Source organism: Nicotiana attenuata, unplaced genomic scaffold (genome assembly GCF_001879085.1).
Source record: "Nicotiana attenuata strain UT unplaced genomic scaffold, NIATTr2, whole genome shotgun sequence".
NCBI classification, from domain to species: domain Eukaryota; kingdom Viridiplantae; phylum Streptophyta; class Magnoliopsida; order Solanales; family Solanaceae; genus Nicotiana; species Nicotiana attenuata.
Genome location: NW_017673960.1, coordinates 73939 through 83100, shown reverse-complemented (window position 1 = coordinate 83100; position 9162 = coordinate 73939). Strand labels below are relative to the sequence as shown.

The following is a 9162-nucleotide window of genomic DNA, read 5'->3' as shown; positions in this document are numbered from 1 at the left end:
TATACTAGAATTAAAATATGTCAACTGAAAAACTGGATCACCTCAAGTCTCAAAAAAAAAAAAAAAAAAAATAGAAGAATTGAAATTTGATATAATTTCAAAAAGATTTTCTTGATAAAGTCTTAACAAATAATAACAAATTGATGTTCTTTAACAAGGCTCTCGTAGCTCAGTTGGTTAGAGCACCCGTTTAGTAAGCGGGAGGTCTTGAGTTCGACTCTCAACGAGAGCATTTTGTGCTTCAATTAGCAAAGCAAAATGGATGGATTCCTCATAGACATCTTAACCTTTTTATTAACTGAAAAGGATTATTAGAAGATATCCATTATAAAGGATTAACTGAAAAGGATTATTAGAAGATATCCATTATAAAGGATTAATTGATAACTTTGTGTCCAAAAAAATAAAAAGATAAATTTTAACTAAAATACATATGAAATTTCATTAAAATAATTAGACCTCATAAATAATTTTGGCTTTAGGCCACCACTATAGTTGAGCCGCCCCGACAAAAGTATGTCGATAATTGCATTTCGAACTAATAGGAACTTATTCTACTTCATCTATTAAAGAAAAATGATTTTCTGAACAAGCTTTATTCAAGAATATAAACGAGATGTCGATAATTGCATTTCGAACTAATAGGAACTTATTCTACTTCATCTATTAAAGAAAAATGATTTTCTGAACAAGCTTTATCCAAGAATATAAACGAGATTAGTTGGATTCCAGTACACATTATTTTAATTACTATATTTCAAAAGCTGGCTCGAAAACCTTGATTCCTTGTAAATCAAACACTATCGAATAAATACCATATGTAATTCTAACATTATTAATTGAAGAGTCTATTATTACACTCGCTCATATCTTTTATGGTGGACAACACCTAGGAAATTTGTTTCAGCGAACGAGTTTATATGTTATGTGCATTCATATTGTGAGTAATTTTTTTTTTATCCTATATATCAGGTTAAGTTGACTTACAATAATATGTAACTATCAACCTGATATGATAACCTAAAAAGTATAGCAATAACATAGATGCTATTTTATAGTGAAAAAATTTCTTTACACGAGTAAAACGCCTAGCTAGATATGTTACTTCGTGAAATTTTCATCAAATTGTATATTTTTGGGTTGATTTTTCTCCAAAAGCAATCACGAGGGACTTCATTGATATAGTTACTATTACAACAATAATGAGACGTTCGATAAGAGCCAGCTTTGTAAGCATCAAATAGATTCTCATTCCATTAATTATGAAATGCGAATAATAACAATAATATAATCCTTTGATAATGGCCAGAAACAAAATGTTTTTCTTACGCATCTATTGCCCTACCTTTTATATTTCTCTCAAATACTTGAGACTTTCCTGGTTAAGATACAGGGAAAAGAGCTGATAAAACTCTCTATGTCCAAAAAAAAATTAAAAAAAAATACAACTACTAAAGGAATTTATACCTTTTTTATTTGCATAATTGATAGAGAGTATAGAAACTTTAAATATTTAATTCAAGCTCATAATATTACGATTTAAATTATGAAAGTAACTCTTAGCTAGTAACTCTGTTAAGACGTAGTATACCATGCCTCAATAAGCTAGACAATATAGATGATTTCAAGTTCAAAAAAGCAATAAAAATTACAAATATATAGGTTTCCCACATTTATCACTTTCATCCCAATAATTACTCCCTCCATATGAAAGTTATGCACGTCATTAGATCTATACAGAGACATCTATACTTATTAATTAAAGCTACTTAGAAGAACTTTAAGAAATAAAGAGAAAAACATCAAACATGATTACATGAAAGAAAAAATTAAGAGTCTGTTTGGAAAGCCACTAGGTAATTGAAATTGGTATAATTACTAGGGTAGTAATTACACAGCCTAGTAATTCTATAGTTGTGTAATTACGACAATCTATTTGTTTGTCATAGTGTAATTACACTATAATTATAAGTTTACTGTTTGGTTGCACAAGTGTAATTACACAGTTAGATTAAATCTTAAATGAAGTCATTATCAAAACTTAAAAGTAAATATAATAAATATATGCCTATAAATTTTTATAAGTATAAATGATATTATATTTGGAATTTAAGATGTATATTATTTCGTGAATATAAGAACATCATGGAATTCATGTTTGATAAAATAAATTAATATTTATAAATATAATATCATAAAATTATTCAAATGTTTGACAAAACTAATTTATTAATTCTAATTAAAAATGAACAACACACAATATGAGCTAATACTACTAAAACAAGTAAATTGGAACCATGAATATAATACAATTTCAAAATTAAAAAATAAAATAAAATAGTTTCACATATGTCAAATTCCAACGTGGTAATAGTAAGTTGCACTACAACTTAAGATTAGGAAACATGATTAGTTTATAACCACATTCAACAATGAAATTCCACTTTAATTGCACCACTCTTTATATGCCAAGTTTGTTAATGACTCATTATTTCTAATATTGGGAGGTGTAATTTCAAAAAATAGAATAATAAAATAAATACAAAATAAAATATAAGCAATTACATAAAATCACAAGAAGTAAATATAGAGAAATAAAAGATAAATAGTGTATTTTAAAATTTTAAAAGAAATTAAAACGTAAAAATAAAATTAAAAAATTAAAATAATAGAAATAAAAAGTTATAAAGAAAATAAATTGAAACAAATAGGAAAGAAACTAAAAGGCAACCTTGTAATTACACAGTGTAATTACCACCAATTCTCACCTCTCCCTTGAGAATTGGAGAGTGTAATTGCACCCCTCCAATTACTCCCAATTCCATGCTGACCAAGTAATTACATGGCCAAACAAACATGCCAAACTGTGTAATTACACACAAATCCAATTCCAAGGTGGCTTTAAACAAGCTCTTAACAAAATCTATGAAAATTATAATTTGATCCAATATAGCTAGCTCAATAAAGAAAGAAATCTTGTCGCATTGAATCCTCATATGCCTTATTGTGATTTTGGATGAGTTATTAGGGAATATTTTGTGGAACGTCTTGTTATTTTGTGATCTAATACAAAATAACGAATACAAAAATATTTTTATTATAATTCTTTAAAGAGTTATTTGAATAAAACATAAAAGTACAAATAATACATCATATTACGTTTTCCAGCATTATTGTCCAAGTGTGAGTAAATCGGAAATTGAGAAGAAACTAAATTCGGGTACATATTACGACTGCACAAACACATAGTTAAAATATACGAGCAAAGAAAACATGATTGAAATATTTCAACAATAGTAATATCAATTATTTTTTGCTCCGATTGCATTAAGGTCCGATAAAATTTGAATTAGCAATGAATTTTTTTACATTGAGGGATAAAACGCTCCCAAAAAGCTATTCTATACCCATCAATGCTTCCACAAAAAACACATAGATAAAATATTCAAACATTAATATCGCAACCCATAGCTCCCAACTTCCTCGGGCAAACTAGTGAACTACAATAATCAATTAAAAGTTGATAAGCAGCTAAGCTTTCTTGTATAAAGACTAGAGCCGTCAATATGGGCTTGGCCCGTTGGCCCGACCCAGCCCAACCCGTGATTTAGCAGGGCTGGGCTAGAATTTTTGGAGCCCATTTAAAAACGAGACTTTTAAGCCCGGCCCGAGTAAGCCCGTGCCCCGTGAGGCTTGATTGAGGTTGGGCTAGGCCGGCCCGTGGGCCTAATAAAAATATGTATTTAAAATATATAAAATAAAAATTTATATGACAAAAAATAATAAGAAGTGTATCCCAAGCTTAAAGTTTATTAAGCTCATCGTATTAAAAGATCAAAGTCTTGAAACGTTAATTAGTTTTAAAATTTTAATTATCCTTAATATTTAACTAATTAATATTGCAAACGAATTGTAAATGTAGATGAAAGTGAAGATGTTAAAACAACCTTCTAACAAGCGGATTCAAATGTGTTTGATGAAAATCATGTGTTGGATATCCCATAAGCGTCATGGACGTTCTCTTGAATAGTTTGCTTTGAGTTTTGACTTTTAGTGAATGAAATGGTCTTGTCTTTTACTTTTTTAGTGTTTATTGTAATATATTGGAATAATATAAAAAGTTATGTAAAAATTGCATGGGGCGCCCTATTTGGTCGCCCCCATTTAACCTATGCCCATTTTTTTAAAAAGTTTTAACTTGTACCCACTTTTTAAACAACTTCAGGCCCTTTTCTCCTCCTCCTTCTCCTCCTCGTCGCTGATTGTGAAAATGTTCCAGTAATTGACATGGAAGAAGAGAGTACTCGTCTCCCTGCTAATGCTAAGAAGAAAACCAAGTTTCGATCCATCTCCTCTCTTTATCCAGTATATGTGTTGCATATACTTAAGGTTGACGGCGACGTAGTAAATATAGAGTTAGTATTATCCTTTAGCAAACTTAATCTATCAAGGTTCAGGGTTCTAATTAAGAACAGTACGTAGAAACTTATAATGAAGCTTGTATATTTGAACGCGAAGTATTATAACACAATGATGACAATTCTTTCTTTTCAGTAAAACTTCAGCTCTAGAGCTGAAGTTCGCACGTTAAAAAAACAAAAACTTCAGCTCTAGAGCTGAAGTTCGACAGTTACAAAACAAAAACTTCAGCTCTAGAGCTGAAGTTTACCAGTTACAAAAACAAAAACTTCAGCTCTAGAGCTGAAATCGCCAGTTACAAAATTAAAACTTCAAGCTTTCTAGAGCTGAAGTTCGCCAGTTACAAATAAAAAACTTCAGCTCTAGAGCTGAAGTTCGCCAGTTACAAACCAGTTACAAAACAAAAACTTCAGCGCTCTAGAGCGTGAATTCCGATCAGTTACAAAAAACAAAAACTTCAGCTTCTAGAGCTGAAGTTTACCATTTACAAAAACAAAAACTTCAGCTCTAGAGCTAAATTCGCCAGTTACAAAACTAAAACTTCAGCTCAGTTACAAACAAAAACTTCAGCTCTAGACCTGAGTCGCCAGTTACAAACAAAAACTTCAGCTATAGTTGAAGTTCCCAGTTACAAAACAAAAATTCAGCTCTATAGCTGAAGTTCACCAGTTACAAAAACAAAAACTTCAGCTCTAGAGCTGAAGTCGCCAGTTACAAAACAAATAAACTTCAGTTCTAGAGTGAAGTTTCGCCCAGTTACAAAACAAAAACTTCAGCAATTACAAAACAAAAACAACCTCAGCTACTATGCTTTAAGTTTCAGCAAAAAACTTCAGCAACAATTGGTTCAACACACTTGCTACTTCAGTCCGTCTACTAGAAGTTGAAAGTTTTGTATGATTGTTTTGCTATCAGTCCCCGTATGCTGAGTTACGCGAAAAGTGGTACGCTTGCCAATTTTTTTTTTGCAAAGCGGGCACAAGTTAAAACGTGACCAAAAAAGCGGGTAATAGATGCAAATGCCCCAAAAGTTATTAATTTTGTGAAATTTTTTTCAAATAATTTTTTTATGTTTAATATTTATCTGTTTTTTTTGTTAGAAATTAAAGAAAATATAAAATTATATTTTAAAAAAAATGAGGGGCCGGCCCGTGGGGGTCCGCAGCCCACGTAAGGCCGGGGTGGGCTGACCATTAATAGGTCCATATAGCTATCGTCACAAGAAACACGAGTGGGCCTGGGCTAGCCCGGCCTAGCGGCTCTCTTGCTACCCTTCATATTACAGTAACTCCATCGAGATCTATCAATCATTAATTTTTTCTTAACCTTTGAAAGTATTGTTGTGTTATAAAATCAAAAACTAAAACATACAAATAGCTGGAGATATGAAGAACAAGACAGAAAACCGGATACAACATTCGATATTAAACCAGATTAAAGTTATAGAGACGTAGGTTGATAAAACGAAAATAAAAAATAAAAAGAGGTGTAAAAAGTTACTTAACATTGGCGTTCTTTACTTTAGGGTACATGAAGGCCATAGGAAATTCTGTCCGACTATTCCTTTTATATATACACAGAGAATTAGTAATTTTGTGGTTTCAATTTAAGTTAAGTAACTATAACTATTCAATGGTTTACATTCTTAATATTCGAAGAAAAATATCAATTTGATATTTAATTTATGTCCATGTGAAATGTGAAATATAAATTTAAAGGTTAAAAAGGCAAACATATTAGGCTTCGTGCTTTTTATAGTACTAGTTTATCGTACGCGCGTTGCGTGTACCTCGTTTCCATAAGTATAAATTTTGTAAAATAAATGCCTAAATGTAATATCAAAAATCGTATTTGAGTTATTATAAAATAAAAGTTAAAATTTTATAAGTTCATCAAAATGATGTTGTTTGTTCTTATTTAGCTAAGCCAAGGAAGAAACTCCATTACAAATGCTTTTAATATCATCAATCAGTTGTTTGACTTAAAAATTTATTCCAGTTTTATAATTTGAACTTTATATTTACAATTTAATATTTCCTGTTTAGTTTCAACAAGAATGTTTCTTCTTATTTTATTTTATTTTTTGGTACACAGATATTTAAGTTAATTGCAAAAAAGGAAAAAAAAGATCTACTAACTGACACATGATGTCTGTTTTGCTGTCAAACAAAATAAAATTTACTCTATTCCTAATAAATGAATAAATCTCTATTGCAAAAGTAGAAATTGCTTAAATTTTGGTTAAAATTTTTTTGTGAGATCTTTCATTCTCTGTCCAAGGACATAATTATGCATCCAAATGTTGTCTTTTTATAAAAGGGAGAAATTATGATTGAAAACATATTTAAAATTTAATACTATCCAAGCATATGAGTGAAAATATAGGATTCATGGATGTGAATATCAGATTTAGAATTTTTTTTATCAATTATTACGAATATAGTATTTTATTTTTGCGTGTCTAACATCAGTTGACATTTAATTTGAAATGAAATTTTTTAAAAGCAAATTCGATTTAATTTAAAACATATATTTAATTGTCTATCTTACAAAAATACATTTTTGTCTATATTTAGTTCTCAATTAAATTGAACCATTTTAATAGTAACTCCAATTTGATTCAAAATAATATATTTAATTGTATATTTTGTTGAAAAATATTTTTGAGCAAAATTTTACATAGATACTTTGCTTGCTTATTTTTCTTAAAATATTTTTATGATATTTTCTCTTTTTGTATTAATTTTCAACTTACATGAAACATATTTATAAGTGGCGCCTTCTCTTTTTAACCTTACATTATTTTATTATATTCAGGTATAAATGGAAAGAGCTTTAATATTACTTAGATTTTTGCAAATATTTTTTTATTCATAAAGTTATATCTTTAAAAATAGTATTAATTTTGAACTCACTTTTGGAAAAAGGTTGGTGCAATTATTATAAATAGATTTCAACCGTAAAATTACTTTAGCATCATCATAGAGATGTAAATAATCTCACAAGGAAATCGTTATTCAATTTAAAGTTTAAACCGATATTTTATACCTAAATTAAAGAACTATTTAACGTTAAGTCTAGTGTTTACGGATTAAAGGAAAGTATTTTAATTAATATTACATATTATCCTAAATATTAGGAGTTTGTATATAGTTCAAATAAGGAAAATATTTAGATAACCTGAATTCTAATTGATTTCAAATTATTCCTAAATAGTAGTAGTAAATTAAGTAAATTATAAGTTTACAATTTTGTCCAATCTATAAGCTATTTTAAAGGACAAAAAATGCGAACGACATTTCGCTAAGGGCCTTCGTGCTTTTAATATAGTATAGACTAGTTTCTATGTACGTGCCTCGCACGTAATACACTAAAACAGAGAAAAGAAAGATGGGAAAAAAACTATCTAACAGAGTAGATATTAGAAATGTACAACGATGAATTGGACTAATAGTTAACATAAAAGTTCTAACCCTAAATGTTCACTTGGCAAGCTCGATCCGACTTGCAAGGGGAGCAACTTCAAGAACTATTTTATGTTATCACCAGTGACCCAACATCTAGATTTTATTCTATGGTTGGTAATATTTGCCGTATTACTCTTCACTCTTCCTTCTTTTCGTCCTTCGTGTGAAGGAAAGAATTAATTTTATGCAACATGTTATTAAACATAAATTATAATTACTCGATAATAATTCAGCTTAGACATGTATACTCTTTATGCTCACTCTTTAATAACTCTTCGTAAAGTCAATGTGCATAAGAAACAAAAACTAAAACAACATATACGTACCTTTAGACCAAAATTCTGATCAAGCCAAAAATACTTGAAGTAACTTCTTCTTTTTTCAACTCATAATTTGTCCAAACACATACTAAGAGTCCATGTGATATTGTAATTCTGTAAGCGGCCACTGATTTCAGTCACTTTAGACCTAAAACAATCAAATTAGATCCACTTTAATTTTATGAGGAAGACCTCAAATCATAAGTATTTTGGAAGAGAATCAAAATACACATTTTTCACAAAATTAATATGGTGATTGTGTATTGGTTGAGATGGAGGTATTAGAAGGAGCAGGATCTCTGAAATTTGACAATTGACATACTAATTTATATAATTGATAAAGAGAGCACGGTAAGAAAAGGCTTCAATCACATACCAGCAACATTGGGACATCAATCACGCAAATTTAGTTATTTGAATAATTACGACCTATTGAAAAATTGAGATTTCAATGTACTCTAGAAACTGATATATGCATTGGTATATATTATTTAAATACATGTTAACAAAATTAATATAGGCAGTGGCTATATTATTATCTAAATACACGTCTACAGCAATAGCTTGTCTACAAAAAAACATCCAAGAGTGAAAAGTAGAAGATAAAAAAAATAAAAATAAAAACAAGATAATCTTAAGGATATCATTCAGATGTTTAAGTTCTTGTCTAGTTACTGGGTATTAGCACTCAAAGAGAACAAAGACACAAGAAAATATATAGCTTAACAATATACCAATATAATATAAATTAAACACATGACTGGATTATCTCTTTGAAGAATTTCAAATAACGGAGGAGTACTAATGTCTTTGTAATGGAAATTTTTATAATTCATCTCTGGTGGCAGAAATTCATGGAGACGAAATTTTAATCGATTTCAAAAATCTAAAAATTAGGTAAAGTTAATATTACAATTTTATCCAATATGGATTATTCTTTGAAGAAATAATTTAGC

At 29.2% G+C, this 9162-nt stretch overlaps 1 non-coding gene across 1 annotated transcript; it reads left to right on the top strand.

The window, feature by feature from the left end:
* Positions 1-158: 158 nt before the first annotated feature.
* TRNAT-AGU lies at positions 159-232 on the top strand. The gene has a single exon. It is a non-coding gene; the product is annotated as a tRNA-Thr (tRNA).
* Positions 233-9162: the final 8930 nt, after the last annotated feature.